The following is a 22,249-nucleotide window of genomic DNA, read 5'->3' as shown; positions in this document are numbered from 1 at the left end:
ATTACCATACTATAAAATGAAACTGCAGTGAGATAGCAGTTATGTCTAAGAAAATGAAAAGGTAAATTCTTGTCCCAGTGCCACCAGTTAAGGATTATCATAGCCAGCCAGAGGGTTTTAAGTGACCACAGAATCACAGAATAAGCTGAGTTGGAAGGGACCCACAAGACGTCCCCTGCAAAAGCATCACAGCCTCACTCACACCTGTTGTGCTGCCAGGTGGCACTGGGGCTGGAGGCTGTGCCACAGCCAGGGACCTGCCTGCTGCCCGCACCCACCCGCACCACGGCCCTGCCTGTGGGCAGCCCCAGCCCTGCCACAGTGCCAAGGAGGAGGAAACGGGGTCGCTGCTCCGGGGAAGCACTCACGGCACTGGGCAGGTCTCCTGTGTCAGACATAGAGCACGGTGATGCCCATGGTCTTGCAGGATTATCCCTTTGTATTGCAACTATTTTTAGTACAAACATATGGCGAGGAAATAACGTGAATAGGCTGGAAATGGCTCTGTGAAAGCACCTTGGGCAGCGACAGCCACAGTAACACTGACGTCAAACTGCTGGGCCCCAGGAAGGCCCATTTCAGGAATCACACAGCTGAAGCCTGGAGCAGAATCAGCTGATAGGCATAGCCCACTAGATGTGCCTGTCAATGTCACCTCCTATTTGTGACTGCTAAAGGCATCAACTGGCTTTAATGCCCCTGTAATTTGTGTATTCACTGCTGGTGCCACCAAGCCCACCAGGCTTGTTCTGCTGAGGTGCTTTTTGGGGTGGTGAGGGGCCTCCTGCCAAGGCAAGAGTGAGGGTGGGTTGGTGCTGCCACAGGGCTGCCAGTGTCCTCAGCATTTTAGGTGAAGAGGCTGGTGGTTCCTGTGGCTGCCCCTCTCCTGCTGCAGAACCTTTCCTGTTGAACAGTCTGTCTGAGTACCAGCAATGCAGCCTGCAGGGCTGCAGGACTCCAGCTCCCTGTCCATGCTGGTGGCCAGGCTCTATAGGGAAGCCCATCCCTCTGACATCAGGTCCCACTGGAGCTGCCTTCCCATAAGCAAGGCACCTGCAATCCCATCTTCTGCCCAGAGCACTCTGGCGCTTTATCCATGCCCTGCATCAGCCACTTGAGTAGCAGTGACATGAAGGGAGCAAGGATTAGTCAGAATGATGCATCTCGAGCTATTTTTTCCTTTAAGAAAACCCTGAACAAATTAAGAGGGATAGGAACACTTGGGGGCTTCAGATGCTGCAGAATTACAGACCAGCTTCCCTGGGGAATCCAGCACCCAGATTTAACAGCCCTGTGGGAAGGAAGCAGCTTTTATGGCTATGTACATCACAGCAAGCCCCACAGTATGATCAGAGATGAACCCCTGGGTGCCCACTGCTGTATTATGGGGGGGGTGGGCTGCCACCAGCAGCGCTGCTCGGTGCCCACTCTCACAGCCCATGGCCATCAGCTGGTAGTGGAGGATGGGGAGCAACCCACCTGCAGCAAGGACAAGAGCCATGATGGTGTCTGTTCCCCACAGCAGCACCAGATGCCCCAGGGCATTTGGTTTATATAAAACAAACACACTGGGGGTTTATAAAAGAAGCATGAACATGTTAATTACAACTGCCCCTTCAGATGATGTTACCACAATAAACAGGAGCCAAGAAATTGCAGAGCTAATAATCTGGATGTGTTGCCACATTTAAGGACTGTGTTTTTAACTCCGTGCACATTAAAGACAAAGAGATGGATGGGCTGGCCCTGAGGAGAGAAAATGGGGAAGCAGTGATCAAGGAAAAGAGGAGGAGAAGCAGATTCAGCTTTTTCTGTACAGTTTTAGGGATAAAGCTGGAAGCCACAGTGTGTCCTCAAGACACCGTGGCCCTGCAGAGCCCCGAACAACTGTGGCTCTGGGACGTACATACAGAAAGGCTTTACCCCAAACTCTGCTGTGTTTCAGAGTCTCTCCCCATGTGCTGCCCTACCAGGGCAGGAGCCAAGCTACGTTGTGCAGGTGAAGGAGGCTCGAGCCTGCAGCCCTAGGGCCAGGTGCCCTGCATGCAGCCAGTGGCACGCGATAACTGCTGCCAAACAGAGAGTGGCACACGGCACTGCTGGCTCCTTCTGCTGGGAATAACAAGGGTGTTAAAGCTGGAGCAACCGAGCCTCTGGCACGGCAGGAATGCTCCTCAGAGCAGTTAACCTTCACAGAGCTGCTGCCATGTGCTCTGCCCTAATTGTGCGTGTGCCGACGGAATTCTAACCAGCTCTGTGTGTGCAGGCAGAGCGACGCTCCGCATCGCTCTCCTGCAGTGGCTGATGCAGAGCAGTTTGCAGCATGGGGCTTTGCTCCTGGAGGGAGCACACAGGCTTTGGAACACATTTTGGCTTTCCTTGCAGTGTTTGTGTCCCTTTTGAGGGCAGGCTGGCTGCTGAAGAGGCATGGCCACACAGTGACTGCACCTGATGTGGCTCCACAGGGCAGTGCAGGAGGTGAAGTGTTGGAACGGGATGTGTCTACTCCTGTCTCTGCCACTGGTGTCTCCCCACCTGCATCTCTTCTCTCTCCATCACTGCTCACCCAAAAAAGAGGAGCAATGACAACAAGCCACTGGCAGGAGCTCCACTGACACAGGCATGAACAAAGCTTCTGCTCCCTTACGGGACGGGCATCATCCCCTTGTGCTTGTGGGTGCAGCATCACTACCCTGTGCAATGCCAAAACTAAACTGTCATGCTGGGCTTGGACCCAGGAATTACCTCGTCCTCCAAGCAGATGATCCAATATATATTACTGAGTACTTGCTTTGGCTTTTGATATTTCTCTCCTTTCCTGTTCATTCTCCAGTGCTGTGCCCAGAGGCTGGGGAGAGCCAGACTGCTCCGTGCACCCCCAGCACCCCCGAGCTGCACAGGGGCTTGGTGCTGTCACTCCTTCAGGTTTCTGTTCTGTGCATGGAAGGCCCCCAGCCACTGTGGGCGGCAGGCAGGACAGCTGGCTCCTGCCTGCCCTGGCTTGGAGCAGAGGCCAGCTCTAAGCCCTCATTGGGAAAATGTGCTGTAGTAATTGTTCTTAACTGCTGGCTTCAAACAAGCTCTTTATTTTCAAAGGATACATTTTATAAATTTGTGAATTTGCATGTTGCCAAAATCCCCTTGTGGTTTATTTAAATCCAGATTATCTTGTTTATTCCTTCAGTCACAGCTGTCATTTATCTCTGTGTAGGCAGCTTTTTCACGATGTTGCAGGTTTCCTGCAATCCTACTCAAAAGGAGTCTTTGTTAACTGTATTTTCATGTTCTCAACAAGAGAAAAAAGTTCATAGCAACTCCCAGGGCTTGGGGAATCGCAGAGGAAGACACGGATTTGCACGGCTGCCATGGAAAGAGGAAATGGCCAGGTGCTGCAAGTGTCACCTGCCCACAGAGCTCCTCTCTCCTGCTCCTCGGGGCGGAGCAAACAGCTGCTTTTGTCTTCTGGAAAGACAAACATGAATCCTTTTTCTTTTTATTATTAACACATTCTGGTATAATTGCTTGAGCTGTCAGCTGTGACCTGCCAGTAATTCAGCAGGCGTGGGACTTTCAAGGGGAGAGCGGCATTGCAACTGAGCCCACAGTACAAATTAAAAGCAGAACCCATTTGCTATAAGCCCCCGAGTCAAATCTCTTGTTGAATTTGTTCAAACATAAATTTACAGCTGAATTTACATAGGTTTAATGTTTTATAATCTTTTCAGTCTGTGAATCTATATTCAAGAGTGAGTGCATTAGCTCAGAAATATTGTGCTTAACGCTGAAAATAATTTTAATCTCTCCAAAGTCCAATCCTTTGCACATCACTAAACCTCAGAAGCCAATCCCTTCTAATAAGAGACACAAAACTTGCATCTGTCGCTGCCTAATAGATTCACATTGCTCTAATTCAAGCGGCTCACATATGTCTGTTAAAAAACACTAAACGCAAATTATAAAGCCCTTTCAGAAAAGTGGGTGCCAGTTCAGACCGGAGGCCAAAGGAACAAAAACCATCCCCAGGAGACTCACTGGAAGAGTTTAATGGTTAAGAATCTGGTGGCTGGGAGAAGGGGGTGAACCACCCCTCTCTGTGACTTGTCCTCTGCTTTTGCAGGGCTTTTAACTCTGAATTAGTGGCTGTCTGTACCGCTGGTCTCCCTCTCCAAGACAAGGAGCTTTCCCTCTTCCCAGAGTTTCCAAAGCCATTCACTGTCCATACAGAACACTCTCGTGAGGGGCAGTCTGGGATTGCAAGGAGACCTCCTTGCTCTGTGCCAGCCATGTCCCTGCTAGGTTTCTCCCCAGTGTCCCCCAGGCCGTGCAGGCTGTGGGAGCCCAGGACACTATAGCTGGAGTGGAGGCAGCCCCGGACCGCAGTGCAGCCGGGGAATAAGAAGCAGCTGGGGCTTGGGATTGTCTCAGTGCCCCTCAGCAGGGCCAGCCATTCTCCCAGTGCTGCCAGGGTTGCCTGGAGCCGTCCATCCAGCTGTCCGCAACATTGGCCGGAAGGAGCGCGGTCCTGGGTTGCCATACCAACGCAGGTGCTAACGCGTGTTGACTAACTGAGAGCTGATCTGATCAAAGAATGGCAGCTTGGAGTTGCCATGGCAACCGAGATGCCAAATTGGAAATGGCGTCAATAGCAAAGGTATCCGAGAGGTGGCAAGTGCGTGCAGATGCAGTGCCTGGCAGGGGCTGCGGGCACCCCAGTGGGTACCTACCTACACAGGCTGCCCGTGGCTCCTGCTCCTGGGCTGGTGGGACTACTCAGGGCACCCCACGGGACTCGGCTGCATCTCAGGTGCCACCCCCAGGACCTCCATTTCAAGGGGCACAGCTCCGCTGCTCCCTCCTTCCCTGTCCCCATCTGCTGTCACGGCAGCCGTGCCGAGGGGTCGGTGCTGCTCACTGCAGCAATCCTCAAAGGACTTGGCTCTGCAGCCCAGGGGCTCAGGGCACATGCCTGGAGGGAGGATGCCACTCAGGAGCACCATTTGAGCCACGCTTCCAGACTCTGAGGAAAATGCCTCTGGAGCACAATCTATTTCTAATGTGATTTTTCATATTATCGCCTAGTCTAGAGTCCAACAATCACAATGAAAGGGCTTCTGTGTCTCCACAAAATGCAAAATCTTTATCGGCTCATTGGCATGTGCTTAAGTTGGCCTGGATAAGAAGTTACTCCTGAGAACCTGCTATTGATTCTGTCAAGGATTCAAAGGTTTTATAGGCATCGCTCAAGATCTCTTTAGTACTTGTACCTTCTTAATGGCTCTCATCACCGATAGAACTGGAAACAACCCCCAGCACCCCGGGAAGCAGCTGTCTCTGTGCCAGGAGTCAGAGCCACGCTGCCGTCCAGGAGTGTGGCTGCCCTCCAGACGGCCAGGCAAGCCTCCTGGGCACCCTGAGGGGACAGCCCTTCCGTGGCTCCCTCGGTGTCTTTTAGGAGGTGGGGCACATACCGGGGCTAGAGAAAGGTGGGGGGGGGGGGGGACTGCACCCAGGAAGTCTCCTCTCCTCCTACCACTATGCAACAAAATCAGTGGGCAGGTGGCTGAGTAGCAGACAAAAATACAAATATGCTCTGATTTCACTGGGACCATCTGGCTCAGGCATGATAGGTGGGTAGGAATGCTATAATCATGGAGCAGAGTACTAAGCTGATCCATTAAAGTCTTTTAGCAGAAGCAACCATGGAACCTGTATTAATTCAGCAATGCTTTGTGAACAGACATCACAAGGTTAGATCCATTCAGCTGCAATTAAAACCAGCCCTCACTGATCAGGCTAGCTGGGAGAGCTGCTGCAGCATCGTGCTCCCCAAGGCTCTCATGAGTATAGACTGTTGATACTGGCACAATGTAATCTGAAATTACGATCCTAATGCTAAATCTTGCTTTCTTCTGTTCTTTCCTCAAGTGGATCTCCTCTGGGACATGGCTGCTGCCTTGTGCCAAAATCCCTTGCCTGTCTGAGCACACAGCTCTCACAGAAATTGGACAGGCTCAGGTTAGCGCTGTGGGGTTCCTGATGGGGAAGTGCATGATGCACTTCCCGATGGGGACTGCCCTTCCCCACCACCCTCCTTGCCAGCAGCTGCAGGATGTACAGGGGTATGCTGGCTCCTGCACTTGGGGAGCTCCTGGCAAGGCTGCGAGCACTCGGCACATCTGTGTCAGCACACAGCACCTCAGGTGTCACAAACAGCCCCAGCACCATTTGGCTTTGGCTGTGCAAAGGAACCTCAGCTCTGTGGATGGAGATGTGTATTCAGTGTGACATTGTTTGACCAGGGATAAATATGGCGCGATCTCTCCAATTTTAGTGCAAGATTTATTGTTGGTCAGCAGATAGCCATGAGACAGGTTGTGAAAAAGGCTGGAAATGCATATTTCTAACCCCTCTGCTGTCAAAATTATTTTGACTAAGTCTCACTACCATTCTCTACAGAAGCACGATGATCCTATTCACTGGGAATCTCTTAGTATCGTCTACCAGATTTAATTACTATATTAGTCACAGTTATAGCAAAGCAGCCCCAGTCTGAGCCTCTCGCACAGCACTGGAATGAGGACTCCTGGGCAGGCAGGGGTGAGTCCTGCCTCCTCTTACTGAGGATGTTCAAGACAAGGTAGTCTGCTCCCAGTCCAGATTTCCCTTCAACACAGGAGTTCAAGTCCCCGGAGTGCCAGTTCACTCACTTTCCACTGGTTTTTGCCTACTTCATGCCAGTCCTCATGCCAGCTATAGGGCAGAGCTGCATGAAATGCTGATGCATATGCAACCTCTGCTTGCAGGACAGAAACCCTCTCTGAAACGTGCAATCCAGTGCCCCTTGCTGGCAGCAGTCATCGCACACCTTCCCCTCCCACCCCCTTGGGACTCCTGATCTGAGTTCAATCCTAACACGCAGCAGGACAAGCCCCCAGCACCAGCCGTGTTCCTCCTGCCCCAAGCAGAGCAACAGGAGCCCACACGGACACCCGTGCAGGAATGTTCCCACCCAGGAGTGCTCCCACCCAGCTCAGCCTTGACGGTTGCTAAGTGATGCCTGTGGAAGCTTCAAGTCTGTCAATAATAGATGCTGTTGGTATTGCAGGCTGCGGTTCCTGGAACAGCCAGTTGGATGTGGGAAAGCTACAGCTGCTGGGGAGAGCTCTGTGCACACCATGCAGCTGACACCTAACACTTATCAGACCCAACTGGGTGGTTCAAACCACTCCAGTTTCCCAAAGATGGGAGGGGCCCTTCCCAAAGAAGGCCAGGAAAATAAAATATTCAAATATAGTGGTTTGGAGCTGCATATCCTGAGGAGTCCTTTTTCATCTTCTGGAAAATTTAATTCTATCAGGAAAAACACCCCTGCAATAATGGCTGCCTAAGTGAAAGCACCACGGCTGTATCATACTAAAAGCTTTTCAGGGAAAAGAGTAAATAAATTCCATTCTTCAGATGTATCTGGATGTTATCCTAACATAGTGCCAGAGTAATAGGTAAGCCATCAACAGCTAAAAGGCTGGGAATTGTTATGGAGGAGCAATACTGCCAAATAGGCTGAAAACAGCAGTAATCGTTCACATCCTGCGCTGAGCTCCAGCACTGCTGGCAGCCGGGGATGGGAGAGGGACTCCTGCCCTCCTGCCAGAGGGACCAGCATAAAAAGGCTGAACACAAAACCACCATCAAGGCTGCCACAGGAGCCCCAGGCTGGTCAGTGGTAGCCAGGAGCATGACCCTTTGTGTCTTCACACCTGCAGTTACCTGTTCCTTTTCTAGTTGTCAATGAGATGGATCCATGCAAGCCATCGGTGCTGCGGGCAGAGCAGCTGAAGGGGCAGGTGGGGAGGTGACAGGTTCTCAGCAGTTGCTGGAGGTAGCAAAGCCAGTTCCAAATCCCTCCACAGAGACACCGAGTGGCAAGATCTTCCCAGCTGCACTAGCCTTGCAGATGTCCAAAACACAGTATCCCACTGTTTAATCTACAGTGGACCAGTGTTTGCATCGAGCCTCTGGAGCCCAGCAGACGCCCTGAGCAGAGCCCCAGTGCTCCCCTTGCTATTGCAGGCAGCCATGAACACCACTGCCCCAGCCCCTTCTCTGCCTCCTCCCAATGCAAGTGGGAACCACCTCAGTCCCAGTATCAGACAAGTCCTGCGGTGGCCAAAACATCTCCCAAAGCAACTGTCAAGGACTACACAGATCCAAGACTCCTCCATTCCCACCCCAGAGCTGCTCCTCTGCCCCTGGAAGGAGTGATGCCAGCCAGGCTGCTGCTGAGGGCACAGCTATTTATTATTTGCTTCTGTTGGTTATTTTGGGGTTTAAGTTCATTTATTATGTATGCGAGAATGGTAATACACTGGCATCTGAATGTCTTTTAGGCATACAATATCCTTATTATTCAAAGTGGTTTTTCCTCCATAATTGAATGGTTTACCTTATTATTACACTATGTTAATGACCCAGCATTTCCATTTTCCTATAGGATGCTTAATTGTAAGCAAAGTGCAATCAGAATCAGAGATGCCATCTGTAATTGACAGCATCATAATAACAGCGAGAATTGCAGGAACGAAGTACCAAAATAAATAACAGTGGGGAGAAAGCCCGCTCTGAAAACCCCAGGAAGCTGCTCTGGGCTGGGACAGAGCCCGCCCACACAGGATCCTCTCCCCAAACTCTTGACAGTTTGGGCATTAACAGAGATAGAGTGCTATTGATATCAGTTTGTACATTTAATCAGTTTTTTTGCAGTTTTCAGCGAGATGTGAACTATATCCCTGTCCAAGGCATTTGGTTCAAATCAGCTGAGACAGAGAATAATCAAGATTTATGATTCTCATTCTGACTCGGATCACACAGTCAGTGCAAACGGTACAGCAGAGCTTCCTCTCTGAGCCCCAGTGACATCCCTCTGCTTGCCCTCACACAGTGATTTAATGTCCATCCCAGGGACTGTCACGATGCTGCTGCAGCTCCAGATAATGGTGACTCCGGGTCCCCTCCACTATCCCCAGGGGTGGCACTGGAGGGGCACAGCAACCCAGCTTGGGGCTGGTTGGCAGAGATCAGTAAAACAGCACTTTGCAAAATAAAAGGGAATTCATCTTCCTGTGCCTCCCAGCACAGCTTAGAGCAGCCTGGAGCAGGAGCAGCCTGTGGCATGACCTCTCTTACCCAGAGCATCCCTGCTGGGGAAGCACACCATGGGTTCTCACAGGTGAATCGCACCTATCCCAGCAAGAGTCTAGGGCCCAGGAGGAAAGTGAGCACTGGGACTGCACAGGGAAGGGCCAGGGATGGCTCAGGAGGCAGCTCCCAGCAGCAGCAAGGGCCATCAGCACATCCTGCAGGCAGTTCCATTTCCAGGGGCTCGTCACCAGCCCAGGGAGCCAGAGGTCTCCAAGAGCTCAGCTGGGAAGTGAATGTTTAGGTAAAAATTAAATGATCCAAAACCAACTCTAATAAAACCAGCCAGATGATGGGAACAGAGCAATGGTGAGGCTATTTTCAAGCCATTTTGAAGGCAGCCATGCTGTGTGTTGTGGGCTGGCCAGGGTGTGCTGTTACTGGTTCCTGGGATGCTCTGGTGGGCTCCTGCCCAGACATCTGCTCCCATCAGTACAAGATGGATGTGAGCCCAGGCAGTCCAGCCACAACTACGGAGGAGGGTCCTGGCACATCCACATGCTACATCCACACTGCCTGGCAAATCTGGGAGTTCCCCTCTCTCTGGGCAGTACAGCCCCGGCAGCTAAGCCCATAAACCCCGTATCGTGTGTGGCTCATGGAAAGAGAGTGCTGTGATCCTGGTGCCGAGAGCTCAGCAGTGCATCCATCCAGGAATGGGGTGATGGGAGCTCCATCTTGATAGAGGGCTGGGACAAGGAGCGTGGGCTCTTCTTGCTTCCTGCCCTGCTCGTAATGAAGGCAGACGCACGCCAGCCACGGAGGGCTGCGGCGCTGGTACTCGCAGTGCTGAAGCGATGCTGCCCGTACAGGGGGCCTGTCATGTTCTGTTTCATCAGGGTTTGCTGAGCCACCTCTCCCCACACCCTGTGTGCAGCACCATGCAGGGTTAGCCAGGGCTCTCTGCTAATTCACACATGCAGCTAACATCCAAGTGAGTGAAAAAACAGACCGATGCCACTCCAGTCAATAGAGTAAACAATTCCTGGTTTGGATAAACAGAATTACTAGTGCTGAAGAGCTCTGGGCAGCACTGCTCAGTCTGATTAGTGTAAATGCTAAACACAAACCAATTAACACTCTCTAAGTCTGCTTATCTCATGTCACTTAGTGCTAAAATAAAGGCTAACACTAAATACACACATTGATTTAGCCATTAAATCTAACATCACTCAAAACAGTTCATTATATCACCAAGAAACAAAGGCACCTGAATTTTCAGAAGGTGCTGCATTATGAGCAATGACTCAATTGCTCCATCCAGCACTAGGGTGTCACTGCTCATACTGAGAACAGACTGATAACAGCTTCACCCAAAAATCAAACCTGGGCCGCAGGTAGAGGTGACAGGTGACATCCCTGCAACACCTCAGGCAGTGCTGCTGTGGAAGCACTTGGGGCTGGCCTGGTGCTGTGCCACCAGCTTACAGTGCCTGCGTACAAACGTCACCATCACTAAGAACACAATTGCTTGGCTGGTGCCAGCCACAAGTCCCAGTCATCCATCAGCCCTGCTAAGGAAGAGGAAACGCTCACCACAGTCCCAGCAAACCCCAGCAGCTACCAGTGCACTTTTTGAGAGCACAACCAGCACTTCAGGGACCCACCTTAGTCCCTGAAGAACCAAAGCTATTTTGGGTTTGATTTGGGCTTTATATACCTCTTCTACTAGAAATTATTGAAAGCTGGTGTGTGGGAAGCTGATGATAGGATAGCCTGTCTGGGGGTATCCTGCCCTAACAAGCACCGGGAGCATACAGGGAAGGATGTGGGGATGTTAGTAGGCAATGTGAGATGTTTACATTCCTAATTACAAGGGCTAATTCTTTGCTTTGGCCAGGTATCCCTTCTGCAGACAAGGTTAATGGGATGTGAGAGGCCACAGCTGCCACAGCACCAAGTGAGGAGAACAGGCAAGAGACAGCAGCATTAATCAGCAAGGAGCCATGCAAAAATGGTTATCTCAAGCTGTTTGGAGGCACAGAGTAAAAATAAATCTCCCTGAGTTTAATATTCTGCCAGTCAGCTCCTTTTTGTAGGTGGAATCTATTAAAAATTATCTTTCTGTTAAAATGCTAAAGTATTTCTGACATTTAACAGCTTGCTTCGAGCAAAAAGGTGCAATAAATACATAGGAGAGCTAATTGGCACCAGAACACCCAACATCCACCCAGCACGAGCAAGCACTGCTGTGTCAGTTCCTGATGCCTTCAGCAGACCCCAGCATCTCCCCTGAGTATGGTGCCCCTGCTCCCATGTGCCCTGCTCAGCTGGGGGAACTGGGAGGTTCCCACCATCATCCAGCAACTGCAGATGGAGTGGTCGGAGCCGACGGTCTGGGGCACATGTGCTGCAATCTGGTCCTACCCAAGTCTCCACTTTGAGGTACTTGGTTGCTGCAAGATGCGGAAGGAGCTGCTTGGCAATGTGGTCTCAATAAAAATTAATGCTTTAACAAGAAGCCAAACAGCTACAGCTAATGTTCTTCTGAATGAGATCTAAATTTTATTCATAAGCATCAGTGTCAGGACTAAAATAACAGTTTTATGGACACTATGAGCATAAACAGCTCTGCTGATTCAAAAACAGAAACTGCACTTCTGAATGAATCGTGTTCATTTGGAACAAAAGCACTGTTCCAAATACATGCCTCAAATAAAAGAGGAAGCCAGAGAGTGTTCTCCTGGTGAGCCTGCTTCCAAGGAATGCACTGCAGAGGGGAAGGGAGACGAGGGGGACAGTGATTGGGAATGTGCTAGGGAGAAGGAGCAGGGCTCATTCAGGGACTGCCTGGGACGTAGCTGGAGATTGGGTGGGACGGTGTTTCCACCTCATCTGCATGTGGAAAAGTTACAGGTGAGAAAGAAGAGCGCTACACTCCTGCAGAAATCCCTGCTGAGCTCCAGCATTCAGGACTAGATGGCTCTGGCAAATGGTTGAAATGGCCTTTGTTTATTTGAGGTCAATGCCTTGGAAAAGGGGGAGAACTGTATGGCTAACAAGTGATTGACAAGAGATTTTTAGAAAAATATCTCTTGGAGCGTAACAGCTGGGTCACCGTAACAGGAGCGTGGGCTCAGATAGACAGAGTCAGGTAGCCCGCAGTGTGGCACGCATGTGTGGGCAGTGCCATGACCACACTGGCCAGAGAGAGAGTCCAGAGCATGGCTGAAATGGGGTTGGAAAACACACTGTATATTCAGGGAGGAGTTTGTTGTAGTGAAGTAGTTGTAGTCTATTGTTTGCTACTGGAGCCTCTGGACAATTTGTTTACCTTACAAGGCCAATTAAGGGTCATGCAAGAGGGAAGCACCAGCTCCAGCATCCCCATTCCCACACCCCTTCTGCAAATGGGAACAGAACCAACAGGACTGAGCACTTCCAGTCGGCACTGAAACATCCCAGATATCATGATCCTTGTCCAGCCCTGAGAGCCCAGGCTCCTGGGATGAGGCAAGCCCAGTCCCCTGCACTGGGCAGCCCCCAGTCTCTCAACAGTCCTGTGAGGTCGGGGCATCTCTCTCTGGGAGAGCCCGGCTTTGCTGCTGCCGCACTTCCCAATAACTGGGGCAATATATCTGTGGCCACAAATGAAAGATCAATATTTATTTAACAGACACACTACCCTTTAGAGGCCCTTAATTGTAAATTAATCATCATTAACTGGCAGTAATTGAACACGCTGAAAGCTGTGATTGCAGCTATCCCCCATAGCAGGGCCCTGGCGCAGGTGCCAGCAGAGGGGAGTGGGATGAAGGTGAGAAGCGGGACAGGGACCCACAGTAGGCCGTGCAGGGATGCAGAGGGACTTCTGCAGCCAGAGGTTTGCTCAGCCCATAGCAACCTAGCACTGGCAGGACAGAGCTCTGTGGGCTGGGGACCCTCACAGAATGAGGGATGAACCCCAGAGCAGGCAAGAGCCTCTCTCCCTGCAGCAGCCCCACAGCCCTCAGCAGGACACACACTGGTGCTTTGGCCCCAGTCTCAGCTCCAGGCAGAAAGGCAGTGTGCTCCAGGCCAGACAAACTCCCCTGGCCTGTGTGTCCAGCACAGGGGGCTGAGAAGGGAAATGAGAGGGGTGACAGGCTCATCAAAGAGAAGGAAGACATGGCTCTGCTCTGCCTGCCCAGGGAAGCACCTGTCCAGTGCCCATCACATCCACACAGAATTCTGATGCTGTTCATCTGCTCACTGCATGCTGCCTGCTGGAGGCACAGCTGGTGGCAGACTCTAAGCCCAGGGGATGCCTTCCCTTTGGGAGGGAGAAGCTACAGTTTGTGTCTTTCCAGATTTTACAGGAACACAGACCAGCAGTGCAAGCACCAGCTCTTCCTCCCTGGCTCTCAGATCCGTGGGGTATGAGCCTGCCCACAGGCCGCTGCCAGAGGGATCCAGCGGGACACAAGGAAATGCACAGCCACCCACACAAGTGTTTTGGAGAGCACTGCTTTTCAGACACCCTTGCACATTGGAGGGCTTTGGAGATATTGGTGTGCTCTCTAGTCTGGGGCTTTGGGCAGCTCTACCCTGTGTTTCTGGTGTCACAGTAATTAAGAAACAAAATCTAACGTTGTCCTTGGTGGGAATACAGGTGAGTATTCACTGAGGCACAGGCCTCAGTGCCAGCAGGCTGTGTGGGGCGAGCTGGCAGAAGGAAATGCAAATTCTTTTTCTGTAAGGACGACAGTGGCACGAACGCTGACTTTATTAAAATGCAAAATTATTTCAGGGCCCTTTGTTTAGCTCAGAGCCTGGAGGTAATTTATGCACAAGGATGGAGCAGCGAGGGCTGTGCTAGCCTGCCTGGCGTTGCCAGCAGTTCTTGGCTGGTGCTCCTGGTGTGAAGGCTTTCCAACTCTGGAGGGAAGGTCTGAGAACCCACAGTCTCACTGCTTGTTCTTGCTGAAGAATTTTTCCTGTCCCCACAGCTCCTGTGTACAGCTGCTATGGATGGAGGCTTTAACACAGAGCCTAATTAAGTGCTCACTGATCAAGTCAGCTGGTCTTCTGTCCAGAGACATTCCCTCTCTGTCCGCCCTTCTCCTGCTGTCCTGACTGGACTGGGGCCCAGGGTCTGCTGCACTGAGATGCCGTCCCTGAAAGCTGGTGAGGGCATCCCCCTGTGCTTCCCCACGGCTCCTTTGGAAACAAGGCAGGACCACTGACACACTGAAGCCTGACCAAGGAACCTCCTGAGCCATGGGCAGTGAGGAGGGGCCCCACTCTCTGCCCCACCATGGCTGTGAGCCGCTCATGTGAACTGTGGCCACCAAACATGTCATCGCTGCTTCTCTGCCCCAGGTACCTTCAGGATGGGCAGTTCACTGACTTTACAGTTCATGAATTCTCTTTAGATTTGGAGACTCACAAGGCAATCTGAGCTTCTGCAAATTCTGATCAAAACTTGGGGCTTAGCTGGCACTTCCACAGCTTTGGCCTCTGTATCAAAGGGATGCATGCAGGATTTGGCAGAAGAAATTCCAGAACTTGGCACAGACATGACAATTAGTTTCTTATGAATAAATACTGGAACTTGAAGGGATGAGTTTCAGAACTCCAGCATGGCTGGAGCTGTCCTGGTCCCATGGACAGCTGTGTGGGTCCTGCAAAGGTACAGGGAGAGCATGAAGCAGGGCTTTTCCACAACCAGCAAAAGGTTGGCAGAAGAGAGTCTCAAGGTCCCTGAACAGCAGCAACAAGCATAATTGCTCATCACCACAGTCCTGGGAGAGGGTCCAGCCACCACCGGTGGCTTGGTTGGAGTTGGCTGAAGGCTCAGACCACTGCATTTCAGAGGAACAGATTCAGCCAGGTGCTGGAGTGAAGCAGCACAGCCATGGGGCATGGAGGGATGCCAGGATCTGTCCTGGCAGCAGCTGGGGGCTGCTGCAGCAGCACAGGGTGCAGGGACCAACGCCAGGCACTTCACCTCTGCCGAGCATCACTGCAAAGGCAGAGGCTGCTGGAGCTTGTTGACAGGGAGGTTTGTTGAAATGAAACCTTTGCAGCAGGTTATGTGCTCTTGTTTTGAGGAGTTTAAACCATGTCCAAGATCAGGCTAGATTAAATCCTTGACTTCAACTACTGCCCAGGAAGCCTCATCTAGGCCAATTCATGTTTTCATCTGCATACTAATGCTGGGCTTTAATCAGGAAGGAAACCTTTCAGCACACTGCTTCAAAGGTAAATGTCTGCAGTGGAAGGCGAACAGGGAGGAAGCCCCTGCCAGCTTCTCTCCCCCTCTCCCGTGCTGCATACACCAGATTTGCTATATCTCAACTGACAGGACACGGGGCCTCTGCCGCCTAACCCCGTGAGCTGCATGGCTGGCATTAGGCTGTGTACTGCTGGGGCTGTGCTTGGGGAATATTACTGTGTTTGACACAAAGTCTGGCTTCATTGAGCCAGGTTTATCACCTGGTAAAGCTGCTGTGCCCAGATATCACAGGCAGAGCAGAGGGCCTGCTATTAACAGGGGAAGGAGCTGGGGAATAAATCCGGGACTTCTGCTTTTGTGCAGGTGGAGTGCAGATTTAGGTTGCAGAAGAAGATCTGTGCTGTCTGTGCGACTCCTAAATCCCACCCTGCCCCTCACACATCGATCCCGGCAGCTGGTCACAGCCCGCAGGTTGACAGGAGGAGGGATGGAGTGCTAGGAACGCAGGGAGACGAGAGCCAGGAGCCAGCCACCCTTCTGGAGGGAGAAACTATTCTTAGGTGGGTATTTGGAGGCAGTTCAGAGGAACCTGCCTTGTCACACTTTTAAATTCCTCTCTCTGCAGTGGCACAGTGACAGAAGCCTTCCCGTATGGTATCGTGGGAGGGAAAGCTTCCGCCTGCCACTGCCTGTGGCGGATGCCAACCGGCGCGCTGGGCACCTGCCATCGCGCGGGCTGGCACCCCCAAACTGCACTGGCTGCTCAGGGCAGTCACAACCCCCAACCGGGGCAGCACTAGAAGCAGGTTCCCCACACTGTGTGGGTTCCTGGCCACAGAGCACTGACTCATGGCACTCAAACACCCTGTCTCAACCCCCAAGTATCCCACTTCCCTAAACCTCTTCACTTCTCACTCCTTACATGGTGACCTCCTCGCTACACATGCCACCAATTCCGATGCAAAATAATCACGGTAATCCCCAACTCCTTTAGCGAACAGACAATGAAATCTCTGGCACTCACCAGCAGCAGGGCCCTGGCACCGGGACCACAAACATGAGCTGCAGAGAGACTGGGCCGACGGCACTGGGAGAGCATGGCTGGGAAGGAGCTGTACAAGCCCCAGGTTACAGGGAAGGAAAAGGGGCACACCCTCCGCAGTAAAGGGTTCTGTATCGCGACTCCGTTCCAGCTGACAGTGGCACGATGTGCCACCAGCCTGCCGGCCTGTGCCCTGCCCTGTCCCTGGCAGCTGCTGTGGCACGCTGCATCCCAGCACCGCTCTCACACTGCCATGCAGGGCAGCATCACACCTGCCCCGGCCCGAGCTCCTGCCTGCGCTGGTTCCCGGCTGCCAGGGAAACATCGACAGGTCTGGTTCCAAAAGCAAGCACTGCATTTCCACAGATTTTCCTAGAGGAAATGTTTCTCCTCTGTACTTGAAAGTTTCCTGAAAGTTCCCAGCAAATACGTGTTGGAGGTAAGCAGAGCCGGGGTCAGCCCATGCTGCACCAGAGGCAGCCGTGCAGCCCCACTGCGGCACACAGAAGTGTGAGGACATTAATCACCGTTGCTGAGCTCCTTTCCTGCCATTGTGTCACAGCCCTAATTGCGCTTGTTAAGTGGAATGTCTTCCTGGCACTTGCTCGGGGCCACAGCTCGTTCAGATAAGACAGACCTAGATCAATGCTGCTTGACAGGTGATGCACTCCGGTGCACTCCCAGCCCGCCTGTCCTCGGGCTCGCAGCAGCAAACGCTGCACGGCCTGTGCCCCTCAGAATGCTCCTACTCAACAAGGAGGGCATCTTCCCGGAGCCCAGCGGCCCCAATGTCCCAGTGCACTGCGAGGAGGGATGTCTCTGCCATGGGTGCGTAACTGCACCGCTCTCCCTGCGCAGCTTCTACCAGGAGGGCACCAGCCTCCCAGGAAACCTGTTCACACTGCCAGGAACAATAACCTCAGCCTAGGCCCAGCTGCTGCTCCTGTGTGACCCCTTGCCCTCGAGGGGCTCTGCCACACGGGACACTTGGCAGCTCTGCCTTTCATGGTTGTGCTGAGCACAGGACAAAGCTGAAGGACACCCAACACGCTTGGCATCACAAGTAATCCCATTAGATGTTTCTGTGTTATCTGCCCAGTCATAAACACGTCTCTTTAAGGCAGACCCAGCTCCTCTGGCTCCAGCTGGTGATGCTCAGTCTGAATCTATCACCACTGTCCACATGCAGATGCTCACAATGCATCCCAGCTGCACGGGCTCGAGAGCAGGGAGAGGGCCGAGAGCTGCAGCAAGTCTGGGCACACATGCTGGCTGGAGCCAAGTCACTTTTCCCACTGTTGCCTGGGGCTTTTCCAGACTCTACATATTTGCTGTGCCTTTTGCAGCTTGAAGGGACAGGCCATGCTTCTTTGGAGGCAGCAGGACAACTTTGCTGCCTGAGACAGAGCTCCAGGCAGCATGGTCTCCATCAGCTCTGATCGCCTTAAAAGCCTCAGCCCACGTGGATGCCTTTTAGACCAAATGCATCTCTGGCTGAGGAGTGCTTGGAGACCAGCAGTGATGGATGAAGGTGGTAGCTGCCCTGAGCAACCTCAGGCTTGTATGGAGACATCTCCTTCCTGTCAGAGGAGAAAAAAGCTGTAATCCGCTCTAACTGACACTGTGATTTTCTTATCCATCACAGTGGCAGCTTGTTTATACCCACCCAGGGCCCAGTGCTGCACAGGCAGCAGAGGAGAAATGGGGCAGCTGCAGTAGAGCAGCGTGAGCGCCTGATGGGCTGGAGCTGCAGGGCCAGCGGGATGAGTCTTGCTGACCAAAAGCCAAAGGTAGGTGCCCAGGGAGAGGGGGTGCAGCACTAGCCCTGTGCACTCCTAGGGCAGCTGGAGACCCAGGTGGGTCCTGAGAGTGAAAGAGAAGATTTGGGGAGTTGTCACGGCAACAGCATCACTTACTGTCAGAGTACGCCAGAGCAGCATTGTCTCTGAATCCAAACCCTTCCTTCAAATTAGCTCCAGAGCATACCATACTGCCTTTGGAAACATGTAATGTGCTCCTATAAATCTATAAAGCCTTGTTTGTCAAGTGGTTGGTGGCTCTTCCCTGCCTGAACAGCATCCTTCAGTGCAGCCCCTGCATGCCAGCCCCTGTGTGCCACAGATCCTGCTCCACACTGAGACCCTCAGCTGGGCAGCAGCATCCATCCCTGCAGCGGAAGCGCAGCTGCTGTGAGGAGCGAACCTTCTGCCTGCAGAGGGTCTGCCCTGCATGGCCCTGCTACTCGTCACGCCTCCTACGCATCCCCTCAATATTTACAGACAAAATCCTCAGCATATCACAAGGAAAGGTTCAGCTTTGCCAGTCAGACTTGTAAACAACCTTGCAGTAGCCCACAACTCTGACACAGACATTTTAATGTGGCACTGTCTTGCACCCAGCTATGTCTGAGTCAGCAGCTGCCAGGTGAACCTGCTGTTCAAGGGTTGTGGCACGACCACCAGCCCTGCGGGGTGGGGGGGTGTAGCTCCCAACTCCTCATCCTGCTGGCCAGACCCCCGAAGAACTGGAGGTTTCAACCGCGTGGCTTTGGGACTCCCAGCCAAGCCTCAGCTCAGGCAATCTCAGCAGGAGCAAGTGAGAGAAATTCACTGGGCTCTTGCCCAACCCGGGCAGAACAAACAGTAACTTTTTAACAGTCAATTAGCTCACTGTCAATCAGCTTATGCTGAAGTAAGGTGATTACCTTATCGCTTACAGAACTCCCACTCTCCTGGAGAAAGCAAACCTTCCTCCTCCCTGCCTGGCACCAGCAATCCCCACATTGATCACCCAGTGCCTGTGGGGACAGTGGCCAGTGCTGCTGATTCCACTGCTCGGGCCACTGGCTGCCCAGGCACAGCACCAGCACTGGGACAGGCTGAGCACAGCCTGTGTTGAGCCCCTAGCTTACACACCCCGCTCCACACTGAGTCTGTGCTCCATTCTCTCCTGCTTCTCTCCAGATGCTTCTCCAGGCTCTCCCAAGGAATGCTGGGTCAGGAGGAGGAGGGATGTCTTGGATGCTCTCAGGTGCCAGCAGGATGCAGCACCTTATCCTAGTCAGCAGCACCTGGTGAGATCTCCTTTGGTGTTTGGCGAATGCTGCTGCTTCCAGGCTGTTCCCTGCAGCCACGGCTTGGCAGAGCCACCACAGTAACATTCCAAGTTCAGGAGCTACATCTCCAGAGACAGATGCTCTCCTCATGGTATGCTGCCTTGCCTTGCCTTTGACTCACCATGTCTGTGGCCAAGCAGCATCTCGCAGGTGTGTCAGGATAGGAAATCTCCATAAAAAATAAAGCAAAATAAAAAGGTTCCATTGTAATCCTATTAATGCATCTCCACACAGGTCGGTATCTCCTGAAGAACACTTCCCATTAAAGAAATCAATTTAGTATTCGGCTTTCCTCCTGTGGTGCATATTGAAGTGGAATTTGACAATGATGGAAAACAGATTTGTGTTAAATACTGCCAATAATGTCTCATAGCTCAAGGTTACAGCTTCTGGTGAGCGACAGACGCTCGTAATCCAACGCATGGAAAATACTGCACTCCACTATCAATTATCTGGAGTTATTAGGTTTTAAAATAAACTGCACATCCGGACTTCAGGCCACACGTTTATTTTAAATTTCCCTTGCAGCTGCTTCAGCCTGTTTGGGGTTTCTGGTCTGTCTGAGGACTGTGCACAACTGGCTCTGTCTCCAGCTCCAGCCTCAGCCCAGCCTGGAGCCCCTAATCCCCACAGGGTGCGGTGCCGGCATCCTTGTTGCCCAGGATTTCAGACCTGGATGGAGCTCCAGAGAGGCTTACAGCAGACAGGGAATTTCTTGATCCTCTTCTTTTCACAAACTGGGGTCTTCAGATTCACCAGTTTCATGGGGAATTTCAAACAAGTGTTTTCCTTCCTCAGGTTTCTCAAGAGACCACAGCAAAGCAGTTGCTTTGTGTCCTGAATCCCCACTTTGATGCTTGACAAAAGCTTTTTTCTTTTTGATAAACAGAAATGAAGCCAAACATTAATGGATCCTCTCCTTCCACTCAAGAAGGCTGGGGAGCCTTGCAGGGGGGTGAGAAGACCTTTTGGAGCCTCTTTTTACTTTGAGGCTGCTGAAATCTCAGCCGAGGGGAACTGAGCTCCTGCAAGCTGCTCCATGGAGGAGGTGCCTGGGCAGCAGCAGGAAGCCACACTGATCTCCAGGCTCAGGTGCCAGCATTGCCCAGCTGGCACCCTCGGCCGCACAGGGAGTGTGACTTCAGCAGTGCCACAGGAAAACTGGGATAACTGGGAAATGTACATCGGGCTGGATTTCAGCTCCTGCTTGGGGATGCGCAGCGTTACATGTCTGCGGAGGAGGAACTGCCACGTGCTGGGGAGCAAAAACAACAGCCAGAGCTGGGGAAACAGAGAGAGAATTGACGGATTCAACGACAGGTAGGGAGTGCCAAATGCACACACACCTGGGCAGTGGGGCCAAGGAACCTGGACCCCCTAGGCACTCACTGTTGCGCATCTTCCCTGTGGGTTTTAACCCTAATTTACAAGTCAGTAAAAAGCCATACAGAAACCCTGTCCCATTTTTGGATTGCATTGTAGAAGCAGCATTCCCTGGGACAAGGAGTCTGCAGAAGGAGACACAAGGGTGAGCAGAAAGCTGGAGCCAGCCCAGGGGATCATCAACGGGGACACAGTCAGACCACAGAAATATTTGCTGGTCCTACAGAATCCAGAGGAGCAGAGAACGTTCTTCATCCCTTCATTAAGCAATTAGACCTACAGACATTTCTATTAAGTGTCCCCGCATCAATGGCAATGGCCTGCAAATATTCTAGTGGCATAAACAGAGTAATTAATCAGGTGCTGTAAAGGCAAGAAATTAACATATGGAAAACACAGAGAGTATATTGGAGAAAGTTTTCTGGAAGCAAACCATGTTAATCAGGGAATTGCCATCCTAGGGAAAGGGGGAAAACTCCACTGCATGAGATGGATCAGAGATCCCTGGCAAATATCCCAGAGGGAATGCACAAATGCTGGCTAGTGAGATGGGCAGGATGACCCAATATGTGACTTGCTCTTCCTGACACAAATCATTGAGTGATTTCTAATGATGATTCACTGCTCTGGGTAAAGGTGCCTTCATTCACACAGTCTGCTGCCCTGCCACAGGCTGGGCTTTGCACCAGGGGAGTTATTTCTTTGCAGCAGGTTATCCTCTTGCAGCAGAATAACCACGGAGGCTCTGCTGTCCTGTGCCGCGTTGCCTGTATCCTGGGGAGCCAGAGTCCCCTACTCCAAGGTGTGCTCTGCAATTGTGGCCACAAGAAAAGCTCTCTCTAGCTGTGGTAAAGAAATTAATCCAAAGGATTGGGATGTATTCAGCTGCTGCCAGCTGCTCCCTCCAAACTTCCGGAAGGCCATGCCCTACCTGGCTTTACACTGGAGGTCGAACACAGCAAAAACACTGGCTGGTTTCACAGCACATGCCAGGAACTTGGTGTAGTAACAAGTGTCACGAGTGCAACTTGTGCAGCTGCACGGATGGCAAGGTTACCTGTACCTGCCAGAAGGGGAGCAGCCGCTCGTAGGACGCGCCCCTTGAACGCTGACAGATCATTTGCTCTGCGCGTCCTGGTGCAAACAGATGTCTCCGTGCAGCAAAGCAGCCACCCGAATGCTAAAGCAGCTTGTTCTGGCTCTCCATAAAGATGTCATATTTGTTCCCAGAAGTTAATCTTTAAAGATTTTTAGAGTGATCAATAACCAGTGGATGTGTGCAGAGCAGGCTGGAGCAGCAGCGGGGGACAGCACCAGCGGAACAAGCACCCCTGCTGAGCCCCATGCCCAGTGGTGG

At 52.0% G+C, this 22,249-nt stretch overlaps 1 protein-coding gene across 1 annotated transcript in view; it reads right to left on the bottom strand.

Moving 5' to 3' along the window:
- Nucleotides 1–22,249, bottom strand: part of HS3ST4 (heparan sulfate-glucosamine 3-sulfotransferase 4) — a 54,761-nt gene that overhangs the window by 4,160 nt on the left and 28,352 nt on the right. The window lies entirely within an intron of this gene.

This window comes from Corvus moneduloides, chromosome 16, assembly GCF_009650955.1.
Source record: "Corvus moneduloides isolate bCorMon1 chromosome 16, bCorMon1.pri, whole genome shotgun sequence".
NCBI lineage: Eukaryota > Metazoa > Chordata > Aves > Passeriformes > Corvidae > Corvus > Corvus moneduloides.
Note: the sequence above shows the minus strand (reverse complement) of the source record. Positions and strands in the feature narration are given on the sequence as shown.